The 13486-nt window shown below is 32.1% G+C and overlaps 1 protein-coding gene across 1 annotated transcript in view; it reads right to left on the reverse strand.

The window, feature by feature from the left end:
- Nucleotides 1-8442, reverse strand: part of LOC139524311 (carbonic anhydrase 2-like) — a 31680-nt gene extending 23238 nt beyond the window's left edge. The window contains exon 1 of the mRNA XM_071319058.1: nucleotides 7105-8442. The gene's annotated coding sequence lies outside the window, so the exon portion shown is untranslated. The remainder of the gene's footprint in view (nucleotides 1-7104) is intronic.
- Between the last annotated feature and the right edge of the window lie 5044 nt (nucleotides 8443-13486).

The raw sequence follows: 13486 nt of genomic DNA on the forward strand, positions 1-13486 counted from the left end.
ACAATACACATCCGCACCTTCGACCGAGATTTGTTTTCATATTTTTCTTTTGTGCGAAAATTACTCAAAATTTGTCTAAGGAAATCTTACCAAAATCGGAGTTTTGAGCTGCCGTTAAACACAAAATGGTTACATGTTCAAAAATACGCTATGTGAAATTATCTGCAAACAATAACATTGAAGCTATCATACTGTACATTTGAGTACAGATTGGACAGACCTTTGACAATTGCAATGGCGTAAAATTGATCACAGAATGCACCAGTTTTAGGACATAGAGATTACAAAGTTACAATGGAAATGTTTGATGACGTGGTCTTCGGGTCAAATGTAGTGGTTAGATAATAATTGTTTGCACTAACGATTTATTTTAACCCAGTTTCTGTTCAATCTTTAATTATTGGAAAAAAAACCTCAATATTTACGAGTACTGAAACTATCATGTACATATGTTATTTTCAGTATTTGATTTATTCAAAATATCATTATACTTTAAATGTATAGCTTATAGCGAAGAAGCTAAGAACTTTTGTTAACCAATTATTTATACATTTGCATTGAGTAATATAAATACTGATTGTGTCAGTGCACATAATTAGCATAAAAAAATGCCATGAACTGACCATGCAAGTACTTTTTTTAAGATAGAGTTTAAATAAGTTATAAGACCAAATGAAAATAATTCCATATAAATTTCGTGCGTCAGAAGCGCTTTTCTGGATTGACAATCAACAATTGCAAGAACACTCAAACCTTAAGAAAATAAATAGAAACGGAAGTAGCAAAACTATTTTTTTAACATTTTTTGCTATTAATTTGAAAATGAAAAATAAAAACCCAGATGCGAAAACAAAAAACTATTGGGTTTAATACTGTCGCCCAAGAAAAAAAAATCCGAAACAAAACACTTCTTATAGCTTTCTGAAAGACTCGTCATACATGTTATTGAAGTCAGTAGTATTTGTAGGAGATAAGTAACTAAATATACATTTTAGTACATCACACCTTTGCTGTTAAAATATGAAATATGCTACACAATTATTACATATTCCAATGTCCCCCGTCGATGCACATCATTATTGTCCAAGGGCAATAACTCTAATATTTTTTTCCTTTTAAATTTACTGTATTAAAATACATTCCATATAAGAAATGTAGACGTGAGATCGCTTACCATGCAATTTTCCTATAATATTTCCATTTTCATTGGGCATGATTTATAGTAAAATTAGCAGACCGACACGGATTAACAAAGGCCCAGGACAGTGTGGTCTTAAACTTTTGAAACACATTTCATGATTTCCTGACAAGAAATGTAGGCTTGCGAGCGCACTACGTACAATGCAATTTGCGAATTTAAATTTTAAAATGACATTTAGAAGTATTTAATCAGCACTGAATTTCAAACTCGTCCTAGACATTCTTGATATTAACCTTTGAACCTAAAATCTTTAAACTCTGTCAAAAAATGTTACATTACAGATTTCCATACAACTTAACCAGACTCAAGCTAGCGACCAATTCTAGCGACCAATCAAGCTAGCGACCAATTCTATCGACCACTTAAGTTAACACTGAGCATAAACACATAACAGAACCATTTCGAGATATGTCTGAAAATCACAAAATGACATTATACTACAACGTTCTACTAATATTTATTACATGAGGTATCGCTATTGATAGAAAAAATACATACTTTAAATATACTTTGAAAAGGAAACATTGCAAAGGAAACACCTATTAATTTTGTTTTAATTTTATTTTGGATTCCAACAAACAAACATGAGTAGCGTGCCGTGCTTGCTGGAGGCTAATATTCTAAATCAGTTATTCAGTTTTTGAAGACTTTATATTAATGGTATTATACATTTATTTCAAATCGAGATTTTTGTTTTAACTAGATATACTGTTTTCAGATTAGATATTTAAAAAGAAAAACCTTTATGGTCCAAATACCTCATATGGTCCAGCCCGTTGATAATAAAACGAGTAAATACTAATATGGTCCAATCATACGCGTACGGTCAGACCATATGAGTATACGCATATGGTCATGACCGCACGCATATAGTCCAAATATTGATATGGTTCGGAACATATTCTTAAGTATTGTAAAACAGAATAAAAAAATCTAAGTACAGCCGTTCAAATGTCAACTTACGGTGAGATAAATAAAATGTTTAAGTGAACAAGGAACTAGAAAAATATCGAGTATTTCCTCAAAACCATTTAGTTTTGAGGGGAGTGGTTCTTGAAACAGTATAATGGGTATAGTCCAAGGCACTTCAGATAATACTGAAAGCAGGATAAAACAAATAAAAATATAATATGAAAGAAAAAAGAAAATTTATTCAATGCAACATTCATCAAGTCAAAACATTTAAACTACGTTCAGCCAGATATGCATTTTTTTTTAATCTTTAATTCAACATTTATATACAACAAATATATTACATATTACTCAAAAATATCACAAGAATGTTTTAAGTATAATGACATAAATAATCAACACGAAAATTAGAAAATAAATGTTATGAATCCTTCGGTTTCTAGTACAACAATGTTGTTCTTTAAAAAGTGTTGCTCAAAAAAATTTCTCATACATCTTGCATCACACAAGTATTCATACAGAATAGTTATATAATGTTTTATACTGTATAAGGTCAACTTTACTGTTTAACCTCTTAAGTAAATTCCTTCTGTGAAGATACAACTTTTATTTATTTTTCTCGTTTCAACCTTTATTCAGACATTATGTAGCATGTTATAAATAAAGTGACCGATAAAGACAAAAGAGTAATAAGTTGTCTAACGGATAACATTTTATACAATATTCCTTATTGAATACATTTTTTTAGATAAATTATTCGTATTTTTTTTATCAATTACGCAATGCAATGTCAAGAAAAAATTCTGATTTAATGACAAAAAGTAAATTAATGTTGTGTGAATATTCCTTCTTATCTTCTCAAATGTAATCAGATCAAGAGAATATACAAAGTAGTTACTGTATATCAAACAAAACAGTTACTATGCATATTTATAAATCTTTGTCAATAAGTATAATATTTAGTTCATTTTGGTATCAAATGAAAGCGTATTCACTTAGGAACACTAAAGACCCGTGTTGAATAATAATTAAAAAAAAATAATAATAAAAAAAACAGGGCATATTTCCCCCGTTGTAGAGTTGGCTTAGTACCTGTTTTTATTCTGGAATTTCTGGGGAACCAGAAGACAGCAATACACAGTTAGGAGTTTGGTTTCGCATTTTGGCCCCTGTGGATTTTTTATATATATGAAAGTTGTTGTGCAATAAAATTCATTTTCAGACAGCTGACTACTAATTTAGCCTTCAAAGATGGTTTATAAAAACATCAATGTTATTTTTACATGTTTAATGGGCTATTTTCTGTTTGACTTTCCGTATTTTCATAGCTATACCAGCCAAAGGTCCAGAAATTAATGTAATATTTCTGGTGCACTTTCCCACCCTGGCATTTTCATGAATAAAAGGGTTTGGGACAAGCTTTCAATCCCACTAGGTGTGGGTAAAAACTTTGCCGTAGGGAACTGTACAGAAAGAGTGAAAACATGAGCCCATACCAATTACTGTATAGGTACCTCAGACTTTGGATGGACAGTGAAGTCTTCAGGTGCACTTTCCCACCCTGGAATTGATACGAGTTGAAGATATGGATGAAAGCTATCAATCTAACCACCTGCAGGCAAGAACTTTGCCGTAGGGGGGTGGCAGTAAAGCCACTGCTGCCACCACCCGTAATGGACAAAAATGAGAAATTGGGTATTGGGTTGTCAGCTTCTGGTGCACTTTCCCACCCGGGCATTTTCATGAATAAGGAACTGTACAGAAAGACTGGCTTTAATTCCAGGGTGGGAAAGTGCACCTGAAGACTTCACTGGCCATCCAAAGTCTGAGGTACCTATACAGTTATTGGTATGGGCTCATTTTTCAGTCTTTCTGTACAGTTCCCTACGGCAAAGTTTTTCCCCACACCTAGTGGGATTGAAAGCTTGTCCCAGACCCTTTTATTCATGAAAATGCCCAGGTGGGAAAGTGCACCGGAAGCTGACAACAACATACTCAATTTGTCATTTTGGTCCATTATGGGTGGTGGCAGCAGTCGCTTTACTCCCATCCCCCTACGGCAAAGTTCTTGGCCGCAGGTGGTTAGAATGAAAGCTATTATCCATATCTTCAACTCGTATCAATCCCTGGGTGGGAAAGTGCACCTGAAGACTTCACTGGCCATCCAAAGTCTGAGGTACCTATACAGTTATGGGTATGGGCTCATTTTTCAGTCTTTTTGTACAGTTCCCTACGGCAAAGTTTTTCCCCACACGTGGCGATGTTGTTTTTTACGTGTCCAACGTACATTCTATCGGCAAGCCTCGCAAGCTCCATACGGTAAAGTACACCACCGGACATGGCTCAAATAAAAGGTAATAAATCAAAGATGAAATGATTTTTTGGGGGTTAAAACCTTCTGGGATTTGAATCCCACCTACACTTTCTCACTTACATCCAAATATTAAAGAAAAATTCTTTGGCTCTAACTGCAAATGGACAATTTTATGTTAAGGGGGTCCTTAAATCTTTTGAAAGCCTCCGATGTGCTATTTTTTAACCTTTTCTAATTAAACCGGACCAAATCACTACTTACTCTAAAATTCATGACCCAATTTTTTTTAGTGTGCTTTAATCCCCTTACTTGCTATTTGAGGCATAAAACATGAAGAAATACATTTGGAAGGGGTATAAAAAAATGGCAAATAAAACACTGTCCACACTAAGGACTATATTCGTGGACAACGAAAAATCAAAGAACGATAACTGTGTACTCGGACCATTTGAGGATGCCGAATGTATAGAAAGCCAGTATATAGTAATTCTTTCGAACATAAGATATTTCTTATTTCGTTTATTTGAAAGCTTATACAATTTACACAGGAACGAGTTTAAGTCAACTCACATTAAATATTTATTCTATGCTACGTCTACAACAGTAAAGACCGTATCTGATCTGTAGGTTTGTTCGTTCGTTCGTTTTTCCGTGTATCCATCCATTTATACTGTATTAGATTGAAAGACGACATTGCAGTCAGATCAAGTTGAAACTAGGTACACATGTTTATTAAATTATGTTCTTTTAAGGTTCTCTGAATATGGAAAATAATTGTGCGAGCAAATCATCATAGACAAACACTGTTGGGTTTTTTTTTCTAATTTAATTCGTTTACTTTTTATTCTCATTTCGTATCCGTAAATTACTCGTATATTATAACTATTATCTGATTGGGGGATATACGATCCGTTTTTAATAGTTTATTTGCAATCCTTGATTTTTGTTTACCATCTCGGTTAAGAGTTTGAAAAACTGAGAAAACGTAAAGACGCCTCAAAATATAGTATATGCCCTTCTCTATAGAGTAAAATACGTAGAAGAGCGCACTTTCCATTCTATAAATACATAATAACATGAAGTATGTGTTTATGTAGGGGAATAAAAATCGTCGCTAAAAACATTGTTCCTTTGCTTTTTGTGTATTTTGCGCTGTGCATTTGCTGATTAAAGATACCTTATCTCCTTTGTTTTTCTATTGTATTACGATATTTTGACTTTTTACGATTTTCTGGGACGTTCTCCCTTTACTGATTTATATTAATGCAGACATTTAGCAGCCACACTAGTCAGTACATTAGGCTACAGACGGCATTAATGTTGTAGTGTAACTTCTGACTTGATATGATGGATATCTCTAGTTCTTTAAAGGTAAAAAACAATATAAACCGTATTGGTAGCCATATTTTATTTTTACAGAACGTTGTTTCATTATGTCGTTTTGTGGTTTTCTCATATACCACATTATGATTCTTTGACAAGTTGATTCTCATTGTGTTCTTTAGTGGTCGCTAGAATTGGTCGCTAGCTTGATTGGTCGCTAGGATTGGTCGCTAGCTTGAGTCTGGTTACAACTTATATTAGCAAGTGGCAAAACACCTTTAAAATTATATAGTAAATCGGCACTGATTTTCGAAATTGTCCTGAACATTAATAATCAAATCAAACTTGGTATTGTCATATAAACCAAATTATACGATTTGTGACAAAATAATATAAACCTCTGAGATAAATTTCATAAAAAAATAAGGCATGAATTGTAAGTGTAACGGTGCTTACAAGATAGAATAGATTTCTATATACTAAACCCGCCTTAATAACAGCGCGGCGGAAGACATCAATGGGAAGAAGAAACTGTTTTAAATTGTTAGAGAAATTCTTAAATCCTGTTTTATCAATGTTCTCCACATCCTAAACACAAGAATAATGTGTTTTTGAAATGATAACAAGAGAGGAATGTTTTCTGTCACACATGATAAGAAATATGCAAGGTTAAACTCTTGTAAAAAATGTTCTATATTTAAACTGTATACGTTGGATGATTTTTGTCATGACAGAAAATACACTCTATATATATGCATGTATATATATGCTAAAAGTATGACAGTGACAACATCGGTGTATTAAATTAAATGCAAGATAATATTTTAATCATGATTAATCTTAAATATCCTTGGTATAAATACAAATGCAGTACATTTACTTAATGAACTACTAGTATGGAAAATTCATCTTTCTGTTAATTCGACAGTTTTATATTGAAAATTTCGTACTTTTGGCGCCAAATTTAGACACAAAAACACTACGTTAATAACGAGTTCAAGGTGGAGATTAAAATAAGATAAAGTGTGAACTACATGAGTTTCTATTTCATAAGTATGAGGTTTAACTAAAGAAATGTGATAAATTTCATTTTTGTTTGGTAAGAATTGAAGACGTTGAACTTTAATCCAAAGCTCTCTCTCTCTTTTTCTTTTTACATGTTTTAGTATCTCAAAATGTTTTAACAGACATGTGGTATTAATAGACAGTCGAATAAATTAAGATTATATCCGTTTTATCACCTGCTTAAATATTTTCTGCCAATGTCTTCGATTCATTCTTAAATTATCATCTGTTCTCTGACTTCTTGTCCCTAAATAAATAACACACTGCAAATATAACCTTAAATACTTACGTCAACACGTGAATACCAAACTCGGTTCCGAGATGTGTAACTAATTTTTAACCTTGGAGAGCTGTATTTATGTCTTGAAACGATTGTGTATGTTATTGATTCAGCCTCACGTAGCAAATCGATCAATACTCCACTACTGATTAATCACATCTTTGTATTAGTACGTTTAACTGTAGATGCAAAACAATTTTATATATATCACTGCAAGTATGCACTTTTATTTAGTTATGATTATTGATAAATGATGAATAATACATGAAAATATAACTGCGTAACAAAATCAAAATATGATCATTATGTTTTAAGATATACTATTATAATTATATACGCATCAGGTTTTCATTATTGCACTTGCTAACGTGTTAAAATGAAAATAAATTGCATGTATGCACAATGCGGAAGAAATTGTTGATCGTGCTTAAATTTAATAAAATCGTTCGGCAAATTATTGGTAATATATCCGGTATTAAATGAGTTAAGACGTAATATCTTTTAAGGTCTTTTGCTTGATTACACAAAAAAGCACAGTGTAAACGCTTATACATCTATACGATCAAATTAAAACTTCCTTTTTTGTTACGTAAGACGCACTTTTAAATGGCTGGATGCTGTATTTATTCATAGCACGAAATCACTAAATCTAATTGAAAAATAGCGCTTACAATGGTGTGCTAGCTTCGTGTCAAAGATATGTGACATTCTTTAAGTCGAAGCCGGTTCAGTCACGTGCAGCAAAACGAAATAAATAACAACTATGTAAAGTTATGACATAAATGCATGTATCTAGCATTATGAACCATTCACTATGAATATAATGAAATTGAGAATGGAAATGGGGAATGTTTCAAAAAGCAACCACCAGTCCAAAGCGCAGAAAACAGTCAAAGGCCACCAATCATGAGTCTTCAACACAACGATAACATCCTGCACCCGGAGGCCCTTCAGCTGGCCCCTAAATGAGCATTTCAGTGTACCATTGAATTCTATATGTATACATATATGTCCTTTCTTTCAACATGTTCAGTCTTCTTATTCTCACACATCTTTGTGTTAGGTACGTTCAAAACCAGAAGTTGGACACTTAAATATATGTACTACAACAAAAATTAAGTCAACGTAGAAACTGTACACAATCCATTTTTTTCAGAATTCCATATGTTGTACATGCAATGAAGTTGAATCCGATGTTTCTCTTATTGTTGTGCGAACTCTGGCAAATTTTGTCATAATAGTTTTAGGCCCCGCAGCAATATGCCGAGAAGCATATCAATTTACCCCTGTCCGTTCGTACTACCGGATATAGATACATGATATGTCCGGGTAACTCCTCATGCAGTTATTGAGTTATAACTTTAATTTTGTAAGATGGTTTCTTCACATAGTAGAAGTATGTATTATATATCAACAAGATTTTTTTTCAAATATTCTCAAATTGCCAGGTATTTTGGACTTAGTCTTGTGTGGAACTATACTCATGCATATGATAACACAGCGAGGGGGGGGGGGGGGGGTCGCATCGTCCATATCTAGTCTCAACTATAATATTTGTAAAGTAAACCCCTTTAGACGCTTTGGTAAATATGCATATCTGTCACCGTCTATAGAAAAAGGGGTACTCTGAATGATCTTTTACAGTTACACTTACATTCACCGAAATACAAATGACATACGCTTGACCAGAATAATTGTTTTCATATTTTAATTTAGGTGTTCCATATATTGAACTTATGATCAGTTGCTAACTTTTACTATTTATTTAATTGTTAACAGATTTTCTAAATTAGAACTAGTGGGCGTTTTTTATTTACACGAGTGAAAATTCATTTTATGGACAATCATATATGGGCTTTAGTATTTTGACCAACTTAGTAATATACAAAGTGTATATCAATATTTTGAAATTTTAAATCATTAAATAGCGTTAATATATGAAGGGTATATCATAACTTTTATTTCTAGTTTTCAATGACAAATCAATGACACACATATAAAATTAGCTGTTTACATGGTGTCGGATAAGAAGCGGGGAGAGTACTCCACAAACATATTAAAAACTACTAGACTATTCTAAGTATAGAATGACATCTTAGCAAACCTTTTCTCGTATGATAATTTAAAAGATTCAGCTGTATATCAACTTATTAAAAATATAAAACTAAATAAAATTATCTTGAAAATAAAATAAAAAAGCTACATTTTCTTTGATTTTTCAAAAGCTTCTTCATAAAGAATAAAGGGAAAAGTTGTATCGTTTCCTAGTTATTTATATAAAAAAAGAAGACACAATCACTTGTTCTCTGTGTATTTTATTTCTTTCGTATAAAAATGATAACGGCGAAACACTTAGACAATTTTCTGATGATACATCGATGGATTTTCCATCTCCCGCATTGTATATTTAGAATTAAAAATTAATTACAATTAAACCAGACAGAGGCTCATTTCCTATAACTCCAATAAAACGAAAACAATAATTTAATCAAACACCGATCATATATAACTATCTTGTTTTCCTTTTGATAGAAGATCAATTATATCTAACACATCAAGTAAAGTCATCAACACTTAAAATTTACATGTAGGTAATATTTACAATAACCTTTTTCAGGATGTGAAGTTGAACGAACACAGAGAAAAAAATGCTAAAAGTATTATTTCCAAACATTTATATTTTGTTTTCAGGAAATGATAGTTTAAGATGAACAGATAGAATACAGAAAAATTAAACTGCAAAAGAGAGGCGAAAAATACCAGCGGGAAATCCAAACTCATAAGTCGAAAATAAACTGACAACGCCATGGCTAAAACAAGAAAAAGACCAACTGACAGGTAATCATACACAAACACACAAAGAACTCTAAAGACTAAACAACACGAACCCCACCAAATCTCAGGTGCTCCGGAAGGGTTGTAGATCCTGCAAATAGTATATATTTGATCTATCTTCGAGTTATATTCGAGATGTTTGCTCTTCTATTCAAACAAATTGAATAACAAATTGAATAACTTCAACTCGAAATAAGCTGTTTATCTTTTTCGTTATTTAGCAACCGACTGGAAACCTTTACATAGTATAGAAGATGCCAAAGAAAACATAAAATTAATGTTTTTTTTAGAGAAACAATGGTCTTGCACAACATTTTTATACTATCTTGGATGATGGCACAGATTACCAATATATATACACACTATATATACATTTATGTTGTGTACAAGATGTAATGTTGTACAAATTATAATTTGTACAGATTTTTTGTACATGTTATCAATGTTTTATGAACCGCTCAACACAAATGGATAATACAAGCACACAGTCTTTTGTTTTGTATATTTCTGTGATATTTCCACAATAACACTATACAGTCTTATACTGAGCATTGTTACAAAAACATTATAAGAACACAAAAAGACTTTTTATGGAAATGATTTTGGTAAAGCGAGAAGAATAAAGTTAAAATTTAAACCATTCAGGTATCCTCATTTCAAGTTTTAAGACAATGATAATAGCATTAAATGTTAAGTTGAAGAATATAAGTTTGAATTAAAGACATTAAACTGATACATTTTAAAAGATAAACTTGTATTACTTGTCGCAAGAAGGTAGGTGTAAAAATACTTATAACTTGTACAAAAACCCTGTACAAATTATAATTTGTACCAACTTACATCTTGTACACAACATATATAATATATGATTCTAATAGTATTTTAAGCTAAACTGAATAGTCGTATTTAATCGTAACAAATATTTACCGGAATCAACAGCTGTAGAGCTTTTACTAATATTTATGGTGTAAATCATTTCAATTCTATGTTATCTCTATAGTTTGACGTATTTTAGATTTAAACTATTAAAATGATACATGCAAGAAGGTTTTAACAAAGATGCAATAGTACTCAAATGCTTGGCAATAAACACGTCATTTTTTTCACAATGTTTTGAGTGGGGGGAGTCTGTAGCTATGGATACGATCTGTCTTTCCACCGTTTCATTGAGGTTCTTTCAACAAGATGGAAAATATCTATTTAAACGATCTTTGGTATCGCGCTAACATCATATGTATTCTTTAAACCTATTTCATAAGCTAGGTGCGATTATCTATATTTCGTAAATTAAATACTCGTTTCTTAAGAAACCTGTTTCATGAGACAACTATTCACCTGAGTTCATTAGTTCATATTTTAATGCCATGCAGAGACAAGAGTAATGACCCCCTAAACAAAAGCAAAAACAGAGAGAAAATGGGTATTGTTATAAGTATGCTGTCATCTTCCTAGACACAATGCCATAAACTTATAACATTCATGCACATTTATCGTGAAATGCTACACACTGGAACATACGAATGTTATTAAGAACGTATGTACATGTAGTAGTTTATGCATGGTAAGAATGATACTAGTTTAATATGATATGATGGTTGTGATTGTTATAATACGATCGACATTGTTTCGTTTATCTTTATGCTAAAATATTTAATTTATGATAAGAAACTAATTTGCTGTGTCTATACATGACAAATATATAACCTTCAGAATCAATACATGATGGTAAAAACTGGTAGCGATTTCGAAAAGTCTGCAATATGGCTAACAACGACCTAGAATTTACAATCACAATATAGATCGAAGAATAATGTATAAAGTGTATGCTTTTTGCATTGCTAGTAGATAGGTATAAGAAGATGTGGTTTGAGTGCCAATGAGACAACTCTCTATCCAAGTCACAATCTGTAGAAAAATTTATTTAAACATCCAAAAACCATAATATTGAATTAACAATTCAGAATGCTAAACAAATACCTAAATACCGAATTTATTGACATCAACCGCAATGTCGGGCCTCATTGAAAAAAAAAATGTATAGCGTTACATGTAACTTGTGTTATCTTTTTACTTGTATCAAGTCTGAGACGGACAGATTCTTATGACACAAGTCTCTTGTTAAATATTTAAGACCGGTATGCAATATACTATTTTTTTAATCTACAGGAAGGAAAAAAATAAATTTCTGCACACCTAATCATCGTTAGACAGTTACAATTTACCAGTTCATGAGAAAATCAAGATCCTCCTGAATGATTAAAAAATATGATTTATTTTTGTTACTTTTATCGTCAATTTTCAAATGATGATAGTTTTCTAAAAGAAACCCGTCATCTCCCAATTTAACGGATTGCTACTCAGAACAACAGAAGGACCAAACTTTAACTGAATTGAGTTCTGATAAGCTTTCATATTAGCCACCGCATACGTGGTCTCGTGTTAAAAGAAGGTGTTCGCTTCAGGTGTGGGAAACCGTGGGTTAAAATCCCGGTCGTCATAAATTTTTGAATATAATGCTGCGTCTCCGCTAGCCACGCAGCATTTAAGGGTAAATCCTTAATATGCATTTAATTTGCCACTGGACTATAAATGGGGTGGCATGGACATCTTGATCACCATGTTTTTCGACAAACATAGAAAAAGGACAGGGGTACCCTAAACGGGAGAGATCCGTTTGCGCCAAAAATGCGTCCTTTTGCGCCACCACTTTTTTTTCTCAAATGCTACGTTTGCGCCACATGTTTTAAAATTAGATGGTTTCATTTGCGCAAAAAATTAAACATACGATTGCGCCAGTTAAAAGAAAATTACTTCCTTACTCCTTTATTCGGACTTGGAACCGGCAGTGTAACACGGCACATGTTTCCTTTTCTGAAACATATGTTTTTATTACTGCCAATTTAATGTATTAAGTAGCTTTTAACTTTTTTTTATTGTCCAAAAACACAAACATTGAAGGATGAAATCCATAAAATAGTTAATAATAGTTCATAATAATAATAAAGCCCATACGCATGGTGGGACAAAGCTCTGTGTCATCAACATTTGTGGATAAAACATAAAGAGCAAAAACTTCTATTTTCTATATTGGCATATCTTTGTTGAGCAAAGCAATTAGTTTTATTCTCTCTCTGTACATTGACTGTCTAGTGCTGCTTAAGTCATTTATGGTGAAATATCTCCTAACATGTGATACCTTTTGGGGCAAAAATAAGAATATATATATGGTAATCATTAATATTTATGATAGATATATGTACAGGTAAATTGGCGCAAATGAGTTCTGAATATTGGCGCAATTGATACATTTTGAAAATAAAATTTGGCGCAAATGATACCCCTGAAAAACAGTAATTGGCGCAAAAGGACTGCTGCCCACAAAAAATATTTTAAATATCGTTAATAAATAAATAAAATGATTAGCGAGAAAAATACCAACTTGTATGCGTAAAAATAGTTAAACTTTCATGATTAATTAGCTCGTAGGAGTTTCATTTCTTTATAACTGACAGAAGAATATTTATAAAGTTTTTAATTTATCATCTCATAAATTGTA

The sequence above is a fragment of the Mytilus edulis genome, chromosome 5 (genome assembly GCF_963676685.1).
Source record: "Mytilus edulis chromosome 5, xbMytEdul2.2, whole genome shotgun sequence".
Lineage (NCBI taxonomy): Eukaryota > Metazoa > Mollusca > Bivalvia > Mytilida > Mytilidae > Mytilus > Mytilus edulis.